General features: G+C 46.7%; 1 long non-coding RNA gene across 1 annotated transcript; it reads left to right on the top strand.

Annotated features, from left to right (window-relative positions):
* On the top strand, positions 1 to 27,601 carry LOC114485177 (uncharacterized). The gene is made up of 5 exons (XR_003678657.2): positions 1 to 854; positions 15,498 to 15,585; positions 17,177 to 17,264; positions 25,402 to 25,552; positions 27,545 to 27,601. It is a non-coding gene; the product is annotated as an uncharacterized lncRNA (long non-coding RNA).

Below are 27,601 nucleotides of genomic sequence, written 5' to 3'. Positions count from 1 at the left end.
AAGACCGGATCTCTAGCCCCAAGGAGTCTGGTTGGGGAAAGACCTAATGTGGCTAGTCATGGAGGGCACTTAGCAGAAGGATTCTGATCAGGGAGCTCATGTAAAGCCCAAAGGAAGCAGAGTTTGAGTTGGGCTTGAAGAGTGAGTACCATATTGATGCTCTGAGATATGGGGGAAGGGTCTGGAAGCAGGGGACACAGGGCTGGGTATTAGTGGCATTCTTGGGCAGAGTCATCTGCATCACTGGTGGGGAGAGGAAAAGGCAAAGGACGAATAGGAAATGGTGGGCTGTTGCCAGGCTGTGGAGGGCTTTCACACGCATCTTAAGGAGCTTGGACTTTATTCTGTAGCTAATGGGGATCCGTGGGAAGGTTTTTGAGCAGGGAGGTAACTCAATTTTTTTAAATCAGAAGCAAACACGTCAATACATACTCATTGAAAGATTTCAGCTGTACTATAAGCAAAACAATAAAAATGCTACCCTTCCTAGACGTAACTACTGTTCTTCTTCATGTCATTTTATTTACCTATATCCGTAGATACAGATACATAAAAATCAAGCCCTAGAAGTGGGAAGGAAGATGGTTCTGTCATCTTTTGTTTTCTCTCCCTGCTCCCCACCCCCAATCACACCTACCTTTTGCTATTTAAAGTTACATAAGTGAGGACTGTAATCTAGGGAAGCCTGTGCTATATATCTTGTCACTTGGCTCATTTTGCTTTCCTTTGTTTTATTTCAGAACATGGTTTTATTGGATATTCACCAGAACTGCTGCAGAACAACACTCTGCCAGATTACAGCCCCGGCGAGTCCTTTCTCACTGTCTTCGGGGTGTTCTTCCCAGCAGCTACAGGTATTGGCGTTGGCATTCTTTTTCACTCTCACATTAGGGGTATAAGTAAATGCTTGGTTCCCAAAACTCAGTATCATAATTGACCTGCATGTGCTCTTAGGATATATATATCTGACTTTATTGATGACTTTAGCTTTAACTTAAAATCTGTTATTTTAACAGAGTTTACTTGTTCATAATTCCTGAAAGCCCCCAACATGATTTAATCCTCCTTACCCCTTATACTCATCTGTTGACACCTCTTGGCCAAGTTAATAGAGGGGATCTATTTCTCTTAGGGCTGAACAGGATGGATTCCTCAACAGGACAAGCCGCTCTTTCCACCTTGGAATGAGTGCAGGCTTGGTCTAGAAACTCCCCTTCCCCTAACCCAACCCATGTGCCTTCTCCCAGGGGGGCCGAGAAATGCTATTGTCCTCTTATCACACTGGGTGTGGGTGAAACCAGGATCCCCATATGGGCAATGACTGAGTCTCCTTCCCCTCCCTTTCCTGCTTTCCTGCTCTACAGTGGCTGCAGGAGTCTTCCATAGTGGAGGTCCCTGTAGAACTCTTGTCTCCTGCTCAGGGCCCCAGCCTAGAAGGCAGTAAGCTAACATGTTTACCAAATGCTCCATAAGAAATAACCGTTTGTGAGGGACTGGGTTTGTGCCCAGGACACAGACTGAGCAAAACATTTCATTCTCGATCAAGGCAGCGTCGACGCCCTGGAGTGTGGCTGCTTTTTCCTCCTCCCTCTGCTTTCCTCCACAGAGAAAGGAGGAAAAGCGACTAGATTGTTGAAAATTTTAAAAACTGTCCATATCGAATGTGGGCAAGGATTCAGAGAAACTGGAACTCGCATACACTGCTGATGGGAATGCAAAATGGCACAACCATTTGGGAAGATGGTTTGACAGTTTCTTAAAAACCAGACATATACCATTCCACTGCTAGTTATCTACTACCGAGAAACAAAAACGTGTATCCATATAAAGACTTGTATATGAAAGTTCAAAGCAACTTAATTTGTAATAGTCCCAAACTGGAAACAACTCAAATATTCATCAACCGGTGAAAGGAGAGACAAATTATGGTATCGCCGTGCAATATAAAACTACTCAGCAATTAGAAAAAATGAACTATTGATAACCTGTGACAACATAGATGAATCTCAAAATAATTATGCTGTGTGAAGTCAGTCAAAAACGAGTACCTTTTTTAAAAGGTTAAAAGTATATAAAAATCCATTTATATAAAATTCTAGAAAATGCAAACTACAGTAACAGAAAGCAGGTCAGTGAATGTCTGGGAATGGGGGTGAGAGGAGCAGGAGGGAGGGCAAGCAGTTTTCGGGGGATGAAAAAATGTGTTTTTGACCGTGGTGATGATCTCACAGATGTGTTCGTGTCAAACTTTTCAGATTGTTACACTTTAAACGTGCAGCTTATCGTATATTAGTTATACCTCAGTAAAACTGTTAAAATGAAAAAAAAATATTAATGACTTTAATCACCTTTAACAACTTTCCTGAACCCCACTTCTCCCTCTAGCAGCGGCCCCTTTCTGTCCTCAGCACAGCCACCCGCCAGTCTTTGCCTTCCCGACTCCGTTTTCCTGCCTCCTGCTCGTCCACTCTCTCCCCTTGTGCAATTCCAGGCCTGTCTCTCCAGTGAAATAATTCTTTCCAAAGTCATCAGTGGCTTCTACGTCACTCAATTCAATGGGCATTTGCAATCCCTCAGTGTGTCTGACCTCTCGGCTGCGTCCCACTTTCTCCTTCTTTTCTCGTGCCTTCTCCTCCTCGTCTCTCTCCCGCCTCTCTGACCTGCTTTCTAGGGGCATCCTCTTCTGCCTGTCCATTAAATGTTGGTTTTCCTCAGCCCGTGCCTAGGCCCCCTCTCTTCTTTCTCTGCTGTTTCCCTTGGGATCGCATCCTCTCTTCTTTCTCTATTGTTTCCCTTGGGATCGCATCCTCTCTTCTTTCTCTACTGTTTCCCTTGGGATCGCATCCTCTCTTCTTTCTCTACCGTTTCCCTTGGGATCGCATCCGTGTCCATTGTTCAGGGACCACACACAAAGCTGACGACTCCCAGATCTACACCCCCAGCCCCGACTTCTCTAAGCTTCACGTCACGTATTCAGGTGCCTATGTGACATCTTCTTTTGGTATCTCAGACCCAGCATGTTCAGAACCCAACCCATCCCACCTACCCCCCCAACTGGTTCTTCTCTACTCCTGAGCTCAGGAATGGCACCTGCATCCCCCCAATTGCTCAAGCTGGTAATGGGGGTTACTCCTGACTCCTTCTTCTTCCTTACCAGTACCCTCCAAGTTCTGTCAGTTTTACCTCCTAAACTTACCTGCCTTTACCTCCTGCTTCTCGCCATCTCTACCACCTGACCATACTGGTCCAAGCTTCATCCCTTAACTGGTTAATTGCAGTGGCTCTGACCTGTCCCCTCTTGAGGCTTGGTCACAGGTATGAGGCTGGAGCTAGGCCTTGGTAGTGGTAGGTAGAATCCTGTTCTACAAATCCAGGTGTGCCAGAAATAGTGCATTTCTTTCACCTTAATGAAATGGAAAGAGAGTCAGTCTCTGACTCTAAGCCTTCATTCTGCCAGGATGACAAAACTGATGTCAGTCGTTCATCATGCCTCCGCCTTGCCCTGTCATTCTGTTTCAGGGTCTCAGGGTCTTACCAAGTACCAAGGCATGTTAGGGGGCTCTGGCTATTCATCATCTGTGCGCAGAGCCAGGCCCTCCTATTGTCCTGTCTGCAGATCCCTTCAGGTTTATGCTCTCTGCTGCTTCTGAGCCACATTCGGGGACTGGAAATCTGCTGAGCCTGGGAACCCTATGCTTAGAGTCTGTGTACTTCTCAGACCCTCCTTTCTGTGGTTTTGCTGGATCCCCACCAGTGCTGCCAGGGAGTAGGCCCCAGGTCCCCGTTGTTCCAGATCTTGTGGGCCTTTCTCTTCCTGCCCCAGCTTGAGGGGGGCAGTCTTCTGTTCTAATATGGGCGGGGGACACGGCTATCCATGGCCAGCATCATGGACATGGATTTATGCATTCACACTGGGCCCCAGGCTTGGAACGGCCACACACTTGGTTTAATGCTTTGCTGTTGCTGAAATTCTTAATAATTTTTGAACAACGTACCCTACATTTTTATTTGTGCCGGGCCCTGCAAACTATGTAGCAAATTGGTTTTGTCCCCGCATGCTCTCCCCAGTCTTTCTGCAGCTTCTTTTCTGCTTCCTCAATCCTCGGAAATCTCCTAAGGACTCAGGCCTTTGAGAAACAGAACCCAAAACAGTGTGCAGGCAAATTCTACTTCTCCCCTGCTGCATATTTCCTCCAAGGCAATAAAATAAAGGTCAGGTTCCTTTTGAATGGACAGAAAAGGAAAGGGGAAAATAAAAAAGAGGAAATATTTTAAAAGCTAACATCTGAAAATATCTCTGGCCCCTCCCGCTCCCCACCCCCCTACCCCGATCTTCATCCCCCTCCCCGGCTTCCCACCTGAGTGTTTGTTTCCTTAGGCCTGGCAGTGAGTCCTGATGCCAAGTCAAAAGCCCATGCTTGCAGGCGCCAGGTGAGCAGTTCCACCTGAGGCAGGGCTGTGGGCCTTCGAGGCAGGCAGGACCACCAGGAGGCTGCCTCAGGCATGTGACCCTGCCCGGCCCGCTCCATGCTGCTCCCTCGGCTTCCCTCCTTTGCCTCTCCAGGCCCTGCATCTTGTCAGAGAGGGGATGCCTGGTGTAAGAGAGGGGCAGGGGTGGCTAGCCTCCCCTCTGGTATTTCTCCCTCCGTTAAGGAATTAGCAGTGGCTCGAGGTTGGAAGATGCCACCCAGGAGCCCAGAATTTGAGCTGGACTAACATTTGAGATCAACTAGTCCAGCGACTCGCAACTTTTCATCTTTGAATCCATATTCATTTTTTTTTTTTTTATGGTTTTCTTTTTTTTTTTTTTTTTTTTTGCGGTACACGGGCCTCTCACTGTTGTGGCCTCTCCCGTTGCGGAGCGTGGGCTCCGGACGCGCAGGCTCAGCGGCCATGGCTCACGGGCCCAGCTGCTCCGCGGCATGTGGGATCTTCCCAGACCGGGGCGCGAACCCGCGTCCCCTGCATCGGCAGGCGGACTCCCAACCACTGCGCCACCAGGGAAGCCCCATATTCATTTTTGATAATCACTAAAAACCTCACTACCCTGGAAATTCTGATGTGCCTCGCTGGATCAGAGAGGGGTATCTTGGTCCTTTCTTCAAGAAAGATTGCTACCTAAGAATCTTAGCCAAGTTTCTTTATTTTCTGTGGTTTAAATTACGAAAATATTGTTTTGTAATATTCCAAATATAAAATTATAATATTGAACAAACTGTCTACACAGGTCTCTTTTACCCCACCCCTCTTAGGGCATGTGCTTTACTGTCCCTCCCATCCCGCCTGGCCCAACCAGGTTGAGAATCACTGATCTGATCCTTTGTTTGACCAACTGGGAAAGGAGGAGCACAGAGGAGTTTATGAAGGATTGAGGAAGGTCACCCAGCTTTAGTGACCGGAGTTGGGCCACCATCCCTCTGTGGAGGGTTGCCTTTCCTGGCTCTCTCTCTCCCAGTGTAAACACAGTAGGCAGGACAGGCAATTTGTATCACTTGGCTTTCCCCTGGCAGATGTTCCATTAAGCTATGAAAAGCATGGATGATTGGCAGTTTCCATGGTGATGGATTTGCCAAGGCTTAGCTCTGAGTGAGTCATGGCTGGGGCTCCCTCCAACGCCATCCTTTTCTGGAACAAGAGAACCTCCAGGCTTTAGAGAGGGGAGAGGAGTTTGGAAGAACAAACACTTTCTGGTCCACCCACGCTGCATCCTCATCTCTGGCCAGCAGCATGTTATTTAGGTTACTTTAGCGTTTTTATCCCAAGGTCAGGAGACATCCTGGGAAGAGCAGCTGAAGCCTAGGTTTCAGTGGCTCCTCTGGATTTATGAAGCAAGGTCTCCTGTCCGTCCTCTTCACTGCACTCCACCACACACTGTGGTGATGGCTGCAGGGTGGGTTGGGGCCTTGGAGTAGACTCTGCATGTGCTTTGTTTCTGACAGCGCTCTCCTTCTCTGAGCTACACCACTAAACTTTCTCTGAAAAACAAACATCTCTCCCTACAGGGTTTTCACATACACACATAGGCAGCCACTCTGGGGATCCAGGACCACAATACATGGAGGAACTAGGAAATGGAAATTCACTGGGAATAATACCATTGTGTGAAGTCATGTAACCCCTGTTCCCAAATCTCAGGCTCTTACTGGAAGGGATAAGGGCCTCTTGTGGTTGACCACACCCAGCATAAAAATGTAGCAGGGAAACCAGCAGCCTTTGCCAGAACGTCCAGGTTACCTCCGTGGTCAAGAGCCCTGCTGTTTCTGGACGTCCTTTGACCTCCCTGGACCTGATTCTACCCCCCCCTCCGCCCCCTCACACACTCCGAGAAGCTCTGGAGTCTGCTGTGCTGGCCCCCTGGGTTGGCCGGCTCTCTCTGGGACCCTTAGCTCTGGGCATCAGTGCTGGGCCTGCCTCCAGCCTACATCCCCCCTCCCGGGGTATCCCCAGGTCTCCTCCTAAGTTATGTGTCTGTGGGTGAGAGAACAGGGACCTGCTCAGCCACAACCAGGTCCTGTTTTAAGGAAGAGAGCCCCAAGTAAGGACACCCCGAAGATGGGGCTCACCCTGCTGCATTCTGATGGACTTGTGAGCAGGAACAGGAGAAAAAGAAGCTTTTATAATTATTATACGTGTTTATTTTTGTAGTTTCATTTATAGAATTAATGTGTAATTTTATCAGAATTATTACAATATCTATAATAATTATTATCATTACAATAGCCTACACTATCAGGCACTGTGCTGAGCACTTTACAGTCTTTTATTTAAACCTCACCATGGCCCCACTGCTTCTATCAGATGCAGATTTACCATGAAGCTAACGAAGCCTGGGCTTCAGGGTCCCTCGCTTGTGTGACCTCCTTCTAAAGCCCCACTCCTAATTTCATATTCATAATTTTGTATTTTTTTAAACTTTTAGGCCCCATAGACCCTGTATCCTTCCATAGATTCTATTATTAATCCATTTTACAGATGAGGAAACAAAGACACAGAGAGGTGATTTCCCAAGGTCACCTGACAGAAGTGGTGAACCCCATTGCTTCCCACGTGCTTTGGAGAGGATGCTGGAAGCGAGGACACATGTTTGTCTGGAGCTGCCCCTGACCCAGAAGCCAACAAATCTCGCTGGAGTCCCGGCGTTTGAAAGTCCCGTTATTCGACGCTGTCTGTCTCAGCAGTATCTCTAAGGCATCGAGAGGGTGGGGTACTGACAAGTGCTGCCCCCAAGAATAGAGCAGGGAGGGAATGAAAGATTCCCACCAGAACAGCTAAATAAACAAACCAGTCAGGTAGGGAGAAGGAGTGGGGTTTTGGAAATCAGGTGGAAGGTAAGGAGAGGCAGCCAGAGTCCTTCGGAACCCAAGGGAGTTGTGAGTGAGGGACAGAGCCCATCTGCCCCCAGTGGACATTTATTTAGCACCTTCCAGGTGACAGGCACCATGCTAGGCACCTTATAAATGTTCTTTCCAACTTTACGACAGTCCTGCAAGGTAAATAATCTTATCCCCATTTGCAGGTGAGGAGACCAAGGCTCAGAGCCACGCTGCCTCCAAATAACAACAAAAGGTGGCAGATAAGGTTAAATCACTTTAGTGCATGGATATTCTACCTTAATGAAAAAGAAAAATAAATTTATGAACTTAAAAAAGAAAAAAAAATAGGCAGCCGAGAAACAAGCTCTAAATGGAAAGAGAAAATTGAAGTTTTCTAAGGTCACAGATTTGGATCAAGAAGCTCCCAGGAGGAAGCTTGGAAGTTCCTTAAGAAAGAGTAAGTGGTCCTTCAATGACCAACTAACAGAAACCAGAAAAGCCTAGAAAAAACGATTAGACTTTTTTTTTCCTTACGAATTCTCATTTTCAGGATCAAAAAAGAAAATAGGGTGGGAGTGGGATTGTGATAATAGGCAACAGGTGAAGACTTTGATCTCTGTGCGCCATGGTTGATGAAGGTGGTGGCGAGAAAAAGATGACCACTATTTTGCAGATGATGGTAAGTGGTTAATTGACATTTATACTGGTTATTTTAATCAAGAGCTGATTTTAGAGATGTCTAAGGGGTCAGTTCCTCTCCTGGCCATCCATGTCTGTTGTCACAGACATCTGAACCAGGGCGCCAAGCCCCAGTTCACCTGGTGCCACCTACCCAAACCGTAAGCACCATGGCAATGCTCAGGAAGGTCTGGATGGCGCTGGAGGTTTAGCTTCCTCAACCCGAGCTGGTAAAGTGATAGCCAATACCATCACCCTCACATGTTAAAGCTGAGACAGTGAAGATGTGCCAAAAGGCCTTAGGACTAGGGTGGAAGGGCAAGTCAGAAGGCTTTACCCATATGAAGGAAGCTGTTTCCTAAGTCACATGGTAACAAGGTGCAGCCCATATCATCATCCAGATACAGGGCGAGGACGTGGTTTGGGGTAAAGCAATTAACTGCTTCCTGGAACTGGCAGTTCAAGACAAACGAGGAGGGGAAATGCCCTGGACCAGGACAGACTAGTGATTCAGAACTGGTGACAGAAGTTCCTGTGAGTAAACTGATGCTGATTATAACTAAGTTCAGCACTCTTGTGGAGGGGTTACCCCAAATTAATCATGCAGTTACTCTGTTTTAAAAAGAAAAATCCAAAAAAAGCATGGGTGTTAGAAAGAAATAGAGAGACTGTATGATGTGGAGGAAATAACACTGACTTGAGATCAGGAAACCTGAAGATGAGTTCTGCTGGTTCTGCAAGCAACTAGCTTGAAAACATGTGCAAAATCGCCTCCCCTCTTTGGGATTCGGTTTCCTCATCTGTAAAATAAAAGGCTGGAGTCAGTGATCTCTAGGACACCTTCCAGCTTTAAGAATCATTGATTCTAAATAACCACTTTAAAGAATTTTAGGAAGCCTGCCAAGAAGAGTGTAAAGATCAAATAGGAATTCCAAAATGGACACTTGGTGTTTTCCAAACTGTGCTCCATGGAACACTAACAGTGAATAAAGTGTTTCATTTTTCAAAAAAGTGTTCAATGTCAAATAAGTTTTGGGAAATACTGTATACTGTGTGCTACATTTCTCTTCTTAGAGATGGACAGTGAAAACCAGCATGTTATATGGTAAGTCCAGCAGCAAGAATCTCTCTAATCTTGTTTAATCAATGTTTTCCCAACTTCCCCCCCACCATGGAAACTTTTTTTTTTTAGATATTTGTAAATATCTCTGGGAATTAGTATCTGTTCTACTACATGCCCCCACCCCAAATCTAGCTCTAACATTAATAATAGTATTTTTAAATTGCACCAGAAGCCGAAAGAAAGCAAACTAGGGAATTTCTATAATAGTTGACAAGCATGGGTGAAAAAATATGAAATCAAAATAATTTTTCTAAATCTAACTGGCAAACAAGACATTTATAGTCCACTAGAACTAGAGATCATCTTCTCAAGAACCGTGTAGTCGTGCAAGGGCAAAATTCTGGGAGCCACAGTGTGCAAAACAATCTAACAGGTGTGCCCGGAACACCCACGGGAGTCACCCTGAGGCTTCCTGTCTGGAGTGCAAGGTGCCGCCATTTCCTTGTCTCTGGGGTTTTTTGTGTATAGTACTGACTACTTATTTTCTGGCTTCTCTGTTTTGTCTCAGAAGCCCCCTTCCTGGTTGTCTGGGTCTGGCCCATTTCTGAAGGTGGCCTGTATCAGTGTCAGCTGTTTCTGCTCCCACTGACCAGGGTCCCCCTGTACCCCACAGCAGGCCAGCCAGTGGGACCTCTAATCAAGGGCCGGGTCATTGACTGTGTAAGGATTGTGGTGGGGAGAAGAAAAGGGCGTTTGTTTGTTATGCATACAGAACCTGTTTGGAAGCAGGAAGCCATTAGGATTAATCAATCACTTTCCTAGACAGAAGCATCTATAGGAATGGAGTTCTCGTGGGTCCTCATTTCTTTTGTAAATGATGTGAAGGAAGGAGTACAGAATGACACGACAAACTATAGGAGGTACTAACATGGCAAAGAGTAAATAGCAGTATGTAATCTCACAAAGCTGAATGAATAAAATTGCATAAAATTGCCAGGGGCTTGGGGGCAGGTTGAGGTCACTGCAGATGGTGGAAGCAATGTGGCCAGGCAGGTGAAACACCAGTAAACCTGGGGACAGGTGAGAACCTTGGAAAACGGTCAGAATTTGGGAGGTCCAGAAAGGGAGGGGTGGTGTTAATGATTGAAGTTAGTGGGGCCTGGGAATCAGGTAAACATGGAGATCCAGCCGGGGTTGGCCTTGGTACCAGATTGTTCTGGCAGCAAGCAGTGGGGCCCTAGCCCTCAAGCAGAGCCTCGGTGACAGGACGTGGTCCCAGGAGCGCTGGTCAGAGTAAGGCACGTCCTGGGCATTCCTCTTCTGATCCAAATAAGACCGGCACGTGATAAAAAAAAAAATAGTGCAGAGGTGCTTGTAACATAAAGCAGTAGTCTCTCATCCCCCTACCACCACCACCCGAAGAGCCCCTCCTTGGGGGCAACCATTTTTAATACTTTGGGAGCTAACTACATTACCAAGCAATATGCCTATACCTGTAACCTGATTAGTCAAAGTCAGACTTAATTTATTGACTCCATGCTAAGAAATAGAGCAGGTAGCTTATTTACATGTTCCTCCATCCACTTCCCAATTTTTGATAGTTATATTTTAATATTTAGTTCTTTTTTGATTGCCTTTACAACTTTAAATAATACTCTTAAATCTCTGTTATCAATTCTAGGCTACATCCCTTCACTCCTTATTGTTGGTATGGGAAATTAATATTCTGTGTTGTGTTTTAAGATTAATGTATTAGGGTCATATTTATTTTATGTGTAAAATATTTTCACAAGGAATGCTCTAGTTATCTTAAGGGAATCCCTAATTTTAAGGGAGTCTGAATAATCCTTTTATATTCGTGTTTTAGAGCAATATCAGGGAAGCTATAAGTTGATTATTAGCAGGTGAATGGGCAAAATCTCATGAAAGCTGTAGTTTACAACTTGAAGTGAACAGTTTCACTCAAACACACACTCTACTAAAAACTTTTTTTGTCTTAAGATTGCAAGTCAAAAGGCTTTGGAACTTCAAAGACAAACTTCAGTATTCTTGGAAATTTCTTGCTCATTTTAGCAAACACTTAGAAACTCCCCTTTATGATGACAAGATACAGAATAAGTTATAGCATTAACTTAAAATTTATTGCAACTGGTATATAAATATTTGCTAGCCGTTTCCTTATTGACCTAACAAATTTAATGGCTAACTCACCTTTCAGGTTTTCTTATTAAACTAATCGAAGCTTCTAACATTCAAGCCAGTCCTGAGTGAAGGTCATGGGACTTTTGTTTCCCACACTACTACAACAAAAATATAAGTGCCTTTTTTCTCCCCTCTACTTCTCTTCCCTCTTTTCATTTCCAAATAGCCATTAGCTATAGCTTTACTTTTACTTCGTCAAGGTAGATAATATTTGTATTCTACTTTGTAGCTATAGTTAAGTCCTCTGTGCTATGTCAACAGGTCAATCTTAGAAGCTAAAAAGCAATAAACATATATACTACTATGACCATGTAGCTGTTCACTGAAGACCAAAGTGGTGGGCTACAATTCCATTTCCCTTACTGCTATTCTGATGTGGTCCTTGCGTCATTTAGGGGAGAATGTTCCGAATATCACGGCCAAATGGGTTAATTACAAAAACCTTTTATTAGTTGTTTAAAATCATGTCCTATTTTAGTTTGCTTCATGTTTAAGTGTTGACTTTCTTGTTCACTTTTCCTAGAGTTTCAATAAGCTTTTTTTTCTTGTTGCCAAAATATGCAGTCAGCATATTCTTAAAATGATTCATACTGTCCATTGTGTTGAATCCAGTTCCTATCCAGAGGCATCCCTACTGGGGCCTCCATTCTTCTGCTTCAATCCCTACTGGTTTCTCTGCTGTACAACTGTTATTCTGGGACTTTATAAATTCCTGAGTTATTTTCACTGCTTTCTGAATCATGTGTTTTTCTCCTTCACAGTTTATATCCTCATTTTGCTGGAGTACTTGCTTTAGTATCTTCCTCAGAAACCATATGTGGGGACTTCCCTGGTGGTGCAGTGGTTAAGAATCCACCTGCAAATGCAGGGGACACAGGTTCGATCCCTGGTCCGGGAAGATCCCATGTGCCATGGAGCAACTAAGCCCGTGCGCCACAACTACTGAGCCTGTGCTCTAGAGCCCGTGCTCCGCAACAAGAGAAGCCACCACAATGAGAAGCTCACACGCACCACAGTGAAGAGTAGGCCATGCTTGCTGCAACTAGAAAAAGCCTGTGTGCAGCAATTAAGACCCAACGCAGCCAAAAATTAATTAATTAATTTTAAAAAAGAAAGAAACCATATGTGGGAGGTAAATTTTCTGAGACCTTGTTAGCTTAACTTTACTTTCACTTAACTGATAATCTGGCTGAAACTCTAGTTTCAAAATAGCTTTTCCTCAGAATTTAAAAATCAGTGCTCCATTGTTTTGTAGCAGTCATGGTTGCTGATGAGAAGTCTGATGCCAGTCTAATTTTTGTTCCTTTGTAAGTGTTCAGTTTTTAATCTTTGGAAATATTTAGGATTTCTCCTGAAATTGCACAATGATGCATTTAGGTGTGGACTTTTTTGTTGTTGTTTACTTTATGATATATTTCAACATAGAGACTTTTGTCTTTGTCAGTTTGAAGACATTTCTATTGTTTACCTCGTTATTTTCTTTTATTTTCTCTGTTCTCTCTTTCTGGACCTCCTGTTAGTTGGATGTTGTAACTCCAGAATTTCTCCTCTATTTCTCCTATTCTTTGCTCAAAATTTCTACCCCTTTATTTTTCTGTTCTAAATTCTGGGGTATTTACTTAACTTTATCTTCTAGATCTTCCACTGCATTTTTTTGTTTTAGTGATCATGGTTTTTGTTTTGTTTTGTTTTGCTTGCGGTACACGGGCCTCTCACTGTTGTGGCCTCTCCCGTTGCGGAGCACAGGCACCGGACACGCAGGCTCAGCGGCCATGGCTCATGGGCCTAGCTGCTCTGCGGCATGTGGGATCTTCCTGGACCGGGGCACGAACCCGTGTCCCCTGTATCGGCAGGCGGACTCTCAACCACTGCGCCACCAGGGAAGCCCAAGTGATCATGTTTTTAATTTCCAAAACTTCTCTCTTGTTCTTAGATTATTTTTTGTTTTTCATAGCATCTCACTTTATAGGTAGAATATTCTTCTTGGATGTGTCTGGGGCCACTAATTAGTGTTTTCTTCAAAATTCTCTTCTGTGTCCTGATTTATATGTTTCTTCCAGCCCAGGTTCTGTTTTTATCATGCATGTATTTGTATATTTGTTGCTGGTTTTTGTTAAACACTTGGCGATCTTTGGTTGCTGGTGTGGATCCCTTGCTATAGTGTATGTGGGTCTGTCTCCCTGATGGGGTTCTTCCTTCATGGGAGAGCTGACTGCAGCACATTTGTGGGTGTGGCTGGCTCTTGAGGAGGGCTTCATTTGGGGTGTAAACATCCACACTAGCGGCCCTGGTTTGCCTTGGGCAGTTTATTTAGATCTTCTAGAGAAACATTCCAAGGCTTTCTTTTCCTTCCCTGTTACTCTGTATCATTTTCTCTATTTTCTATGTTCCAGACATTTGTAGAAACTTTTCATCTACTTAAGGCTCCCCCTCCTAATCCTCTTTGCTTATAGGCATGTATCCATTTTTCCCCTTAACTACCCTTTTAATAGGATCTTGGGAGGGAGGGGAACAAGAAGAAAGGAAATGTGCCTAACATGCTATTTTAAACAAAAAGACCTTTAAGAATTACTTTTCCCTTATTTCAAAATGATCACTAAAGAAAATTAAGAAAGTAGAGATAGACAATAAAATAGAAAATGATCTGTTTTTCCATCACCCAGCAATAGCATTGTTAAGATTTTGAAACATGTTCTAGTTCCTTTTTCATTTTTCTACACATCTATTTATCTGTTTTTTCTTTTATAACAATAGCATCATACCATATTTCCTGCTTTAGAATATGCCTCTGAAATTGAAACAATAGCTTTGAAATCTCTTTTCATGTCACAACGTATCCCTGACAATAATGGTGACCTGGTATTTATTGAAAGATGTATCATCACTTATTTAGCCAATCCTCTGTTTTTAGACATTAGGTTGTTTATAATTTTCGCTATTATAAACAAGCATTTATAAACATTTTTGGATAAATCTTTACTCATATCCTTGACTGTTTACTTAGGATACAACCCTAGTAGTGGAATTGCTAGGTCAAAGTTTATGCAGGTCCCCGCCTTGGTCCAGCATTCACAGTACTCTTTGAAATAGCTCTGCTTTAACTTTCTGGGCCCAAACTTTCACTTCACTCCACTGCACTTGAGTTCCCTCAAGCATTATAGCAAGGGCGTTAAGAGTACAATTTTTGGAATCACACAGACCAGGGCTGAATCTTAGCTTTGCCACTTACTAAATGTGTGTAGGCTATTTTAATTAACCTTTTGAGCACTAGTTTCCTTTTCTATAAAATTGGGGAAATAATTCTACTTTTCTGATGTGGTTGTTGTGAGGATTAAACAAGATAAAAAATGCATGAAGAGTGCTTAACACAGGCTCTGTCAGGTTCAAAGGGTTCATAAATCTGTAATGACGGGGTTAGACCCATTCCTCTCCCTAAGCCCTTGCAAATCTTCCTTCAAGGCCACATTCAAGATGCACCCACTCCTGTGGGCTTGTAGAGCACATGTGTGCTGGACCCACATGTGATGTTCAGAACACATTGTCTTGTTGGTTTCCTGTGTGTGTGTGTTTGGACTGAAGCGATGTCCTCACTGTCCTGCACTGTGCTGTTCCTCCTTATTGGGACTAACTAACTGCTTTTCATGAGTGTTCATGGGGAATAGAGTCCATGAGGAAAAGGAGCTTGCCACTCAGTGTTGGTAGCATCAGGATGGTTCTTTGGAGTTTGTTTAGAGCCCTTTGGCAGCTCAGGAGCTTTGAACATGGTAGCTGGCTCTGAATATTGGTTGAGACCTGCCCCTCGGACCCCTGAACCCCAGTGTAGTCTGTGGGCAGCAGAGGAAAAGAACTCTGCTGAGCAGGCAGCGGTGGGCACTTTGCTAAGGCTGAGCCTCTCTTGGATGTTGTCCATCTGGAAAGCAGAGCTCAGAGCTCAGTATGTGGCCTTCGGACCTTTGTGTGGCCTGCCAGACGCCTCCCTGGCCCTCATTACTTTGCACTGGGCCATAAGATGCTTTTGTAGCCAATAGGGCTTTCCTCCCGAACTCACCCAACCCACAAAGGTCCCTTTCATGCCTCGAGGATGCCTCCCCAGTTGCCAGGGGAGATTGAGAAGTACAGTTTGCAGAGCTGCATATGGAAGGGCTTGCCCTGGGATCCCTTCCAGGAGAGGGCCCCAAGGAGGGGCAGATGATTCGTGGAGTATGCAGCTCACCCTTCTCTCCCATCTGGGTGTCTTTCAGGAGTCATGGCCGGCTTCAACATGGGGGGCGACCTCAGGGAGCCTGCTGCCAGCATCCCCCTGGGCTCCCTAGCAGCTGTTGGCATCTCGTAAGTTCCCCTCGTGGCAATCAGCTAGAGAGAGGGAGAGAGAACCCCAGGCAAAAGAGGGGATTGCTCCTTTTGTTCTAAGAGGGCCCCGACTGTGACCTATCTATTCTATATTCCAATCCTCCTTTTAACGCTCAGCCAGCTGGAAAATTCACGTCTGGTGGGTTCAGACGATTGCCCTTTCCTACCCGCTGCCTGGGAATGCAGCAAGGAGGAGGGTTGTTAACCAAGATGAAATCCTTTCTTTCCTTTTTCCTCAGACTCCTGTCCCTCCCCCTCCCCCACCCCCATTTTGAACTTGGGCATTTTGTGACCGTTGAGTTTCCAGGGTCATTGCAGGGAATATAAAGAGGAAGAATTTTGCGATCAGACAGACTATGATTTGCATTTCAGCCCTGCCGCTGATTGGCTGTGTGACTTCAGGCGATTTACTTAACTTTCTGAGCCTCCTTTTTCTTCTCTGTAAAATGGAGGTAATGAGAACATGGGTGCCCCATCGATTGTGGAGGAGATGCTGTGTGTAACAGCACGTAGTAGGAACTCAGAGGCTGACTCTCCTCTTCCCCCAGCTCGCCTCCCTGGCACTGCCCCAAGGCTGTCAGGCGTCCCTGTTTTAGCTCATACTCTGCCACCCACGCAAGCAGGCTGGGTGCCTTGGGTCTGTTTCTGACCTTCTAGAATCTTCTGTTTTCTCCCTGTACACGGGAAGAACCTCCTCTGCCTTCCCTGGGTAGGCATGAAAGGTAACGAGATCCCAGACATGACAAGGGCCCAAGAGGGTTAAAGTGCCTGTATTATTTTCACTGTGATGTTTTAAAAAATATTACTGTGTCTGTTTCACCGATGCTGTGTTTGCTTTTAGCTTGTCATGATGGCACTGTTGCTTCTAGCCAGGTACACAGCACCTGTCTCTATTTTGCGCCAAATAAGGTGATCTCGTCGGGAAGAAAATGAGGCTGACAGAGAGAAGGTTGGGTGTCAGGCAGGAGGGAAAGAAAGAGCTCTGTCTCGTTTTTGGTCACAGCTGGGAGGTCCCGGGAGGAGGCTTTAGCCCATCCTTCCGCTGTCCAGATGGGGATGAGGCCACAGGGATCATGTGATTTGATCGAGGTCACAGGGCTTCTGAGGGCAGAGCCAGGTCCCTGCTGGCCTTTCACATTCAGCTTGGCTCTCTGTCACCTGGGGGCCAAGGGACAGCAGGACTCCGAGGGCTGAAAGATGATCAGCTTGTTCTGCTGCAGGATAATGGGGTGCAGGGCTGCCAGTCAGCCCCGGCCTGCATCCTGGCCACCTAGAGGCCTGGTGGGTCACTGCTCACCCCCAACGATCTCTGTAATGTAAGAAAGAGGCAAAACAATGATATGTTTATATATGTGTGTGTGTGTGTGTGTGTGTGTATGAAATATGCTGGAGGAGAAAAAGTACTGGAAGTGCCCCCCAGACAAGCTGGGGAGGCTTCATGATGGGCCTTTCTCTGTCCTCTGGGACAGGTCTCCTTGGGAACCCGTAGGCTGAGTGGGGTAGGGTGGGTTGGGATGGGGCTGGGCAAGGGCAGGTGGCAGCTCTGCTCCGCTCTTGGGTTTCTTTGCAGGTGGTTTCTGTACATCGTCTTTGTCCTCCTGCTGGGCGCCATCTGCACCCGAGGGGCCCTTCGCTATGACTTCCTGATAGCAGAAAAGGTGGGTGAGTTCTGCACTGCCCGACAGGCTCAGGCTGCGGGTCATTGATCGGCTCTGAGCAGCAGTGGCTGCCTCCCCCTTGCAGCCCTGCCTGGGGATCCACGTAGTCTCGGGCTCAGGACTGAAGTACAGGGGCCAAAACCATGGGGAAGATGCAGGTCCTTCGTATGGATCCCTAGACCCGGGTAACAACACCTGAAAAGGCACATGCATGCAGGTGCTAAGTAATGGGGACACAAGCATCCCTTCATGTCGAAAATCAGGGCAGAAACAAACAATCTGGTCCCCCGAAATCCCCAGCTCCAACAGCCCTTCATTTTTGCCAATAGCCTCCCCTTCCACCACAAGCAGGAAGTGCTACCTGCAAGAAATGGGTAAGAAGGAGGAGGCTGATGGATGGGAAAGAGGGTGGCAAGGTGGAGGCAGATGGCGGAATCCCAGCGCCAAGGTGAAGGGTGGTGAGAGGCAGGGCTGGAGGCCCCTTGTCCCCTCGGGCTCCCCAGGGAGGTGGCCCTGGGTGGATTTGGCTACAGTATCTTTGTTTCCTGAGCCCTGCACCCTGCCCGCAGAAGATTAGCGAATTCCTGATGTTCCACAGCAGCCCCGTAACAGGCTGGAGGTCATGTGACAGTCAAGGACACTCACTTGGCATCTCTAGAACCCAGCAGAATAAGACTTCCACACATTCTTCTGGAAATCCCCCAAAACTCCTATCTTCCCTTCAGTTCCCTGGGGGAAAAGTGGGCCCTGAGATTCCTGTCATGTATCAGAGAGATGCGCCAGGCTAGGGGGGTTTTCTTACTCAGTTAACTCCTGAGTATCACTGCTCATATGTAGGAGAAAGTACCCTTTTCTCTGGTGTGAGGCTTTGCAAAGCAGCCTTGCAGATACATGGAGGGGCACTGCTTGGGGCAACCTGGGGCCGGAAACTCTGAACTTACATTTTACAGCTACGTTTGGGCTTGATTTTCACATAACCACAGGTTTCTTTTTCAGGCATGTAGACGCCGGTGTCAAGGGGATATTTGTTTTGGGGGGATGGGGGGTCTTGGCCTTACCGTGTAAGCAGGTTTTAAAAGGGGGAGCAGCTCGGGTAGTGAGAGCGCTGACACCCACCTCCCAGGGCCCAAGGTCTTAGACCCCCCGCCCCCAGGTGAGCAAAGTTTACTCTCAGGGGAGGAATCAACATCAGCTTCCCCCATTTATAACTCTGTGCTCGCTGCCATCTCGCGTTTCATCTCCCAGGGGCCTCTTCTCTAACTGTGGAATGAAAAGCTTGGCCGCATCAGAGGGATTAAAGGCCTCCAGGAGCAGCTGGGCCTTGGCCCGAGGGAGCTGCCGGCTGCTGTCTGCACCGTGCCAATGGCCAGCTAGCTCTGCCCCTTCACGAGCCAGTTCTCCCTCGTGGATTCCCCCACGGAGGTCCCTTCAACCACCAGAGACTCTGATCTGGATGGAGGCAGGCCAGCGATCCCTGGGCGGGGTCTCCTCTCTCCGCTCCTTCCCCTGCTTTGCGGGGAAGCTAAAAACGGGTGTGTGGGAGCGTGGGCAGCCTGTGTCCGAGGAAGGCCCCAACAGCAAGCGAGTAAGAACGTTTCCACGGACAGCGCAGGGGAGACTTCGTGGGTGGAGATTCCACCACTAATAATAGACTCGTGAATGGGGTCAGGGAGGGGGTGGAGTTTGTCTGAAATGCCACCTGTCCCAGGCACTAAAACAGCTAGGCAGGCAAGCCCTTCTGTTGTTGGGGACACCTGCCAAACCATGCCTGGCAAATGCATGTGGGAATGTCACTACGCGCATACCAGGTGAGAGGTGGACAGTTGGTTTTTAGAGAGGACAAGAGACTGTTTCCCGGAACAGGCTGTTGTAAAACCTATGAAAGAAAGAAAAGATAGTGTTCTTGATTGTCAGTAGCAAGCAGGGGCCAGCGCAGCAAGTGAGGGAACAGAGACGGAACCAACCAGGGCAGCTCCACAACAGCAGTGCCCTGGTCCGCTGCCCCCTGTGGTCTCCCTACAAAGGGGACCATGTGGGATTCTCCCCACAAAGCCATGAAACCCGGCTTTTCTTCTTTCTTGCCCTTCAGCATCCCTCCTTGGGACTGACCAGGCTGCAGTAGCAGGGACTATACTTGGGCAGTAAGTTGGGCCGCAGACAGTTGTACTCATGGCACCTGGAGGATGGGAGGGTACAGCATGAGAGGCTGGCAGGTACAGGTGTGGCCTCCTTACGTGGTCCCTTGACACAACCTGCCACCCTGATGTGGTTTTAATAAACTGCTCATCTCTCCCTCACATCTTAACTGTGGCCTGGGTTCTGAGCTGGACCATCTCTGAGCTCTCCTGGGCCCGAGGAAGCAAGCCCTCTTCCGTCTGGTCTGTGTGCCCCGAGGGCTGGGCACAGATCTCCAGCATCCGCCCCTTGGCGTTCCTCCTCGTGAAGATCCTCTGAGCACGTCCCTCTCTTTCTCGCGAGCTTTTTCTGCCAGAACAATTATCTTCAGTGGCCGCTGGCTGCCCTGGATTCCTTTCCACTGACCTGCAGCTGGTCAGTTCATCTGTTTCTTTCTGGGTTTCCTGCAGCTTCTCTGATCTATTTCTAATTATTTGGCTTCCCAGCCCATGGTTTCTCTCAGAAGTTTCTTTTCACTTTATATCCCTACCCCAGAGGAACTTTTTCCTGGATGTTGGGTGTCAGTCTCACTAATGTTACACTTTCTAAAAAACCCTGAGTACGTCATAGTGGCTCTGAGGTAATCTGTGTAAAGCACAATACCTGGTGCATAGTAGGTTCTTATTACATTTTGACTCCCTACACACTCCTTGTGGGGATACCCTTACAGATAGGACACATTTTGGGGTGGGGACATTTTTTCCTATGAATCCACATGTTTAACTGAATGGGAAAAGCCCCAAAAGTGTCAATCCCAATGTTATTCGGTTATAGAAAACGGAGTTGTATAAAGAGCAGGTATTAGTAGGGGTAAAATTAAATAGAATGAATAATTTTTTCAGAATAAACTTGTATGCAGCCCAAGAAAAAATATTTATTACACATCAAAAAGACCAAGTATTTTAGGAGCCCTGGGGCTTGCTACCTAGCAAAATAAGAACAGACTAAGTAGGAACAGTATCCTCAAAGCATGTTTGTGAAACATGGGGTATCCTACGGGGAAAACTCTCATCACTCTTGGATTAGACAGTCACGGCTTCCCACGTTCACAAGCTACACCTGGGAAGTCGGGGTGAGGCAGGGCTCGTGGCTGGGGGGGGTGAGCCCAGCCCAGCATCCGCCACCCAGCCCCGCCTGCCTGTCCTCTGCTGTCCATCGTGGACACAGCTCTGCCTCTCAGGAAGTGAAGCCAACTTTGTTTCCTTCTGGAAAGTGTCTATCAAGTGAGAGAGAAAACTTGCCTGAAAATTGCGATGTTGGTCAACTCATGGAATGAGGACAGTATTCGAAAACTCATGTCTCCAGAAAGAGGGAACTGCTGAGGCATCGCCATAGTCATACATTTGGGATCGTACAGGTGTCAGGATGTACTCCTCAGTAATGTCAAGGGGCCACAGGAATTAGATGAGGCAGAGTGAGTACCTTGGAAATGACTTTAAATTCAGTCCTTCAAGAGAAGAGAGCAGCCAGTAGGTTGGTGGGCTCTCTCAATGACTGGAGCTCCAATGGGAGCAGGGATCCAATACCAAGAGTGGAGAGATGAATTAACGATTTTCATCAGTAGTTACGAAAAGAGAAATTAGGGTAGTTCACACCCCAGATAATATTTTAGAAAGACAGCTTTTTGTGATGACTCACATCGGTGGATGACAGAAGGGCACATTTTACTTTTTCCTAAAGACCTGTTGACACACATCTGCTCAAATAGATTCTTATTTCTGCCTCCACTGGCACAGATAGCAAGTTTACAGCCCCATATAAATAGAGAAAATGATTGCATTCTGTGCGGCTGGGAGCAAAGCTGTGGAGTTTACTGTTGTACCTGTAAAACCTTGCCCTATGCCAGTTATCTACGCGGTCCTCAGGAAATGCTCCCTACGTGGGTGGATGGATGAGAGAAAGGAAGGGGCAGGACTCAGGTGGGACAGAGAGAGAGAATGGATTTGTTACAATATATCCGACCACGAGGACCAACATTTCATTTATTTTTCAGAAAATTGACTGAATAACAGTTTTATATAAAGGAATGGCAAGGGCTTCCCTAAAAAAAAAAAAAAAAGAAAAGAAAAAGAGTGGCAAGTGAGCAGGCCGTTCTAAACACAGTTGACAAACTGGACATAAGTCCACAATTGACACCTGGACAGTTGTCCCCTCTGGCCCTCAGCCCCAGGGCTCTGCAGGGATCCTGGGGAGCATTTGTGGGGAGGCTGGCCAGGATGGAGGTCACCATATCACAATCTCATGTTGCCAGAGACTTCCTCTGGTCAGTTCCATCACTGAAGGATGCCAGCCTGGGCAGTCTTCTTCCCACTCATGTCCGCTGCAAATGGGCAGGCTATAAATGAAAAAGAATTATTTTAAAATATTTATTTATTTTTATTATTATTATTATTTTGTCTGTGTCGGGTCTTAGTTGTGGCACGCAGGCTCCAGAGCACGTGGGCTTCTTAGTTGCAGCACGCAGACTCTCTGGTTATGGCATGCAGGCTCCAGAGTGTGTGGGCTCTGCAGTTGCGGCACGTGGGCTCTCTGGCTGTGGTGTGCAGGCTTAGTTGCCCTGTGGCACGTGGGATCTTAGTTCCCCAACCAGGGGTTGAACCGGTGTCCCCTGCATTGCAAGACTGAGTCTTAACCACTGTGGACCACCAGGGAAGTCCCTGAAAAAAAATTTTTTTTTAAAAATTGTTTATTTTTGGCTGCGTTGGGTCTTTGTTGCTACGTGTGGGCTTTCTCTAGTTGTGGTGAGCGGGAGCTACTCTTTGTTGTGGTGCGCAGGCTTCTTATTGCGGTGGCTTCTCTTGTTGTGGAGCATGGTCTCTAGGTGCGCGGGCTTCAGTAGTTTTGGCACACGGGCTCAGTTGTTGTGGCTCGCGGGCTCTAGAGCGCAGGCTCAGTAGTTGTGGTGCACAGGCTTAGTTGCTCCGCGGCATGTGGGATCTTCCCGGGCCAGGGATCCAACCCATGTCCCCTGCATTGTCAAGCGGATTCTTAACCACTGTACCACCAGGGAAGTCCCAAGAATTTTTTTTTAACTCAAATGTATATAACCTTTTGGATAAGAAGCAGTAAAATTTCTGCAAGGAAATACCATGCCTGCCTGTGCTGGAGAATTCTCTGAGGGGAGGATGCAATGAAGACAGTGTACCATGCCCAGTGGCTTTCACCCTCATTGCACATTAGAATCACTGGAGGCCTTTTGAAAGATCAACCATGTCTGTGTCCCATATACTAATTAAAGCAGCACTTCTGGGGTGACTCGTGTATAGCCAGAGTGGAGAACTACTGGGTCAGATTTTCAAAAAAAAAGCTTTTGATAAAATTTCATCACAGAGTCCATTAAAAAAAAAAGTCAACAGACAGAGAAGACAGAAACAAAGGTTACAGATGAATGATTGTATCTCAAGATGGATCAGGGATTGATACTGGGACCAGTTTATTTGACAGTTTTATAAGACATCCAGGGCACAGGTCACAGTGAAGTCGTGAAGCTTTATGATTTCAGCGGGCACTTGCTGAACCCTGTGTGCCAGACTCAGGTGTGGCAGGGAGGGGCCAATATGCATGAGACTCAGGAGTTGATGGCACGCTGGCAAGATGGGCTGTGAGAGTAATTAACTGTACCCCAGGGTAGGAAATAACATGCCATTGGAGCATACAAATAAAATGAGGGAAATGTTAAATGACGTTAATTTCTTCTGGTAGTAACGTGGTAAGAAGGGTGTGAGTGGGATAGTCGTAAGAGACCCATGACATTGAAGAAAAGAGGAGAGAGTCATTGGGGATGAAGATGAGGTCATTCGTTTAGGGAGAGGTCATCCACACTGAATTAAGGAAAATGTAGGCGCTCTAGTGAACCTTAGTCTTGTCCATTAAACTTCTGTCCTCCCTGGCCATTTGGGGGTTATTCCCCCTGTGTGAGGTCTTGAAGGGAGTGAGCCCCATGTAATATTATAGGAGTCCAAATGACCAGACTGTCACTTGCCTGTCCCTTTGTGCCCCTGGTAGGGCATGTGACTGAGGCGGGGCCCATCACATGCTCCAAATGTAATGAATGAGGCCAAGATAAAGGATGGTGAGAATTCATCTTTAGGGCAGCAGGTGCTGGTCACAGCTCGGTCAGACTCCTCCTGTTCAGGAGTCTGAATGTACCTCCAGCCTTGGGTCTTGCCTTTACCCAAGCCTGATCTTTCAGTCTCCTGATGATCGATCCTGTGACCCTCTAGTATCCTACAAATATATTCTTAAAAAAATATTTCCAGGGACTTCTCTGGTGGTCCAGGGGTAAAGAATCCGCCTTCCAACGCAGGGGACGTGGGTTCGATCCCTGGTCGGGGAACTAAGATCCCACATGCCGCGGGGCAACTAAGCCCGCGCGCCACAACTACTGAGCTCACGCTCCACAAACTACAGAGCCTGCTCACCCTGGAGCCCACGTGCCACAACTAGAGAGAGAAAACGTGCACGCCACAACTAGAGAGAAGCCTGCGTGCTGCAACGACAGATCCCGTGTGCCGCAACTAAGGCCCGACTCAGCCCCCCAAAATAATTAATTAATTAAAATAAAGTTTAAAAAATTTTTGTTAAAGAAAAATATTTCCAGTCAAGAATCCTGGCTGATGCAGGTTTTCTGGTGATAATTTATGGGCCAGGAAAGAGGTCTAGCCAGTGTTCAATATAGCTTGATGCCACTGACCCAGTGCATTGCTAAAGCAAGGAAGTAGAAACTGGGGTGAGGAGAGTCTTCGTGGAGAAGGGTGTAAGTAACAAAAGTGAAAATGAAATCTAACCCAACTGTAATAGTTGGACAGTTAAGCACTTAGAGTACACAGTTCGGGGCATTTGCCTAAAGTAAAGTAGAAAGGAGAAGGTACCTCAAATACGCAAGAAAAGAGAGAGACTTCCCTGTGGGTACAGATGAGGTCCAGCTCAGGAGGGAGAGAGAGATTCATGACAGACAGTGTGGGACACAGCTGCATGGGCAGCAGTACTGATCTGTGCAAGGTGACACCAAGCGGAACAACTCTGCCCTCTCTTATTCTATCTGTTGTTGGTGCCTTCTGGGCCATGTGCGTCCTGGATCTCATTCTCGTGCTCAGCATTTATATTTCTGTGTTGGCACCAAGTGGACCAGGATGAACCAGACAGGAGCCCTGCAGAAATGAAGCCAGTGGAAGCGATGGTGTGCCTGGTGCTCCCCAACCTCATGCTGAGGTGCAGCGGAGCCCAGAGGAGCACCAGGCACACCTGGTGACGGGCTGGGGGTGGCCTCCTGGAGGAGCGCAGATTTGTGCTGCGTCTTGAAGCACAATTGGGAGTTTAAGAGACAGGCAATGAGGAGATTAGGGGTGTGGACAGAGGGTTCCAGCAGGCAGAGAAATCATGCTGATAGACTCTGAGTGTGCAGGGTGTGGGGCTGGAAGAGTCACAGACCAGGAAGAGCCAGGTGTGTCGGCTGGGGGGGAGAGCCATTGGTATTTTTATGGCAGGGGCATTATGATCAGATGTGCATTTAGGTCACACTGGCAGAGGCTTGGGGACAGAGCTTAGCCACTTAGCGTTGTTGGTGGTGGTGGTTCTCAAAGGATAATCCCCAGACCATCTGCATCAGCATCACCTGGGCACTTGTTAGAAATCCAGATTTGGGGCCCTACCCCAGACCTACTGAATCAGAAACTCTGAGGTAAGGTCCAGAAATCCGTGTTTTAACAAGCACTCCGGATGAATCTGACGCACGCTCCCTTTGAGAACCTCTGTATAGTCCATCCAAGAAGTGATGGTGGGTCAAACTCAAATGGTAGCAGTGCCAAGGAAGTGGGGTGGGGCTGGGGTATTGGAAATATATCCAGGATGTTGAATCTAGAGGATTTATGGTCAGATGGGGTGTGGGTGGGCGGGTGCCAGGGGAGAGAAAGGTACGTAAGCAGGTTCTGACACTGGATAATGAAACTGCTTCCTCGTATAGGTGTCCCTGGTGGGCTAGGATCCTGTTCCTTTTGGGCTTGTACATCTCGTGCCTGGCCTCCTGTATGGGAGGCCTCTACGGAGCACCCCGGATCCTGCAGTGTATTGCCCAGGAGAAAGTGATTCCTGTGCTGGCCTGTCTGGGGCAAGGGGTGAGTGACCTTTTCTTTGAGAAATGTACATTTTGCCACTAACCTGATCGTTGGCCAATAAATTGCTTAAGTCTTTCTGATAAGAGCCGCTGGTCCGCTTCTGGTGGGGAGAAACAAGAATGCACCCCTGTCCTCTGGCTGCTTTAGTCTGGGGCCAATGGACAAAGTGTCTGTCAATGTCACAACCACCCAGGGCCCTTTAGTGCTGGGTTAGCTAACCATCACCGTAGCACTGTGGACCCTGCACAGCAGGGAGAGAGAGTGCCACGACCTTTAATAAAAATAAATTCTGGATCCTCCAGGTTTAGCCTAGAGGGAAGAATCTCTTGGTGAGGAGGGGAGCTGGTCCTTGCAGTTCTAACTGTATCCTGGAGGTTCACCTTCCCTTTGGGGTTGCTTTAGGATGATTTCTCACACCTCTGGTCTCTGGGCTCTCTGTTAGTCATCACGGCCCAAACCCTAATACAACTTGGTTGAGTCATGGAACAATCAAATGAGACATTCCTAAAACCGAAGGGGTGACAGGAGAAAGAAACAGAACCCCACATCCCAATCATGTGTTTTGCAAGCTGTAGTTGATTTCTATGTTGTTGGAACACCACAGGGGTCCTCCCCACCCCCTTCCCATGCCCATCCCCCCTCTTGTTTGGGGCCACATAGTTACAAGTCGCCTTTAATTCCTCCCTTTACCTTCTTCCACTTCTTATCCACCAGTCAGCGTGGGCAGGTAGGACAAATGACTGTCATCTCTAGTACCTTCCATGTGGTATATGCCTTTTATGTTATTTCAATTTCATTTATTTTTTATTAGATAATATGTGTACAGGGTTCAAAACTAAAAATGATATAAAAGGCACCCTGAGAATTTTTGCTCCTGTCATGAGTCTTTCTACTCTTTCTTCATCTGCGCCCATGCCTTACCAGTAGCTGGTTTTATTAGTTTTTAGGAATCCTTCTCTCTTCTATTTTTACAAAGATTGTGTTCTACCTTCTTGCACTGTTGGTGGGAATGTAAATTGATACAGCCACTATGGAGAACAGTATGGAGGTTCCTTAAGAAACAGAAAATAGAACTACCTTACGACCCAGCAATCCCACTAACGGGCACATTGGGCCTGTGAGCCATGGCCGCTGAGCCTGCACGTCCAGAGTCTGTGCTCCGCAACGGTAGAGGCCACAACAGTGAGAGGCCCGCATACAGCAAAAAAAAAAAAAAGAATCATGTACCACAATATTCATTGCAGCACTATTTACAATAGCCAGGACGTGGAAGCAACCTAAGTGTCCATCAACAGATGAATGGAATGCTAACACGTATATATGGAATCTAAGAAAAAATGGTTGTGAAGACCCTAGGGGCAGGACATGAATAAAGACGCAGATGTAGAGAATGGACTTGAGGACACGAGGAGGGGGAAGGGTAAGCTGGGATGAAGTGAACGAGTGGCATTGACATATATACACTACCAAATGTAAAATGTAGCTAGTGGGAAGCAGCCGCATAGCACAGGGAGATCAGCTCCGTGCTTTGTGACCACCTAGAGGGGTGGGATAGGGAGGGTGGGAGGGAGACGCAAGAGGGAGGAGATATGGGGATATATGTATACATATAGCTGATTCACTTTGTTATAAAGCAGAAACTAACATACCGCTGTAAAGCAATTATACTCCAATAAAGATGTTTTAAAAAAAAAGATTGTGTTCTACATACATTGTTCTATACCTTGCTTTTCTTCATATAATATAGCTTGGAAATCTATCTTTTCACATAAATATAGAGAGAACTTTCTCATTCTTTTTCCATCATGTGTATATGCCATAGTTTATTAACCAGTTCCCTATAGATAGTATGGCTTCCAGTAAACAGTGCTACAAAGGATACTCTTGTGTGTATGTGTACAATTTTGTACATGTGCAAATAGATATAGGATAAATTTTCATAAGTGGGTTTGCTGATCAAAGGGTAAATGCTTTTTTTTTTTTGGTACGCAGGCCTCTCACTGCTGTGGTCTCTCCCGTTGCGGAGCACAGGCTCCGGACACGCAGGCC

The sequence above is a fragment of the Physeter macrocephalus genome, unplaced genomic scaffold (genome assembly GCF_002837175.3).
Source record: "Physeter macrocephalus isolate SW-GA unplaced genomic scaffold, ASM283717v5 random_601, whole genome shotgun sequence".
NCBI lineage: Eukaryota > Metazoa > Chordata > Mammalia > Artiodactyla > Physeteridae > Physeter > Physeter macrocephalus.
This window is presented reverse-complemented; position numbering and strand designations above follow the sequence as displayed.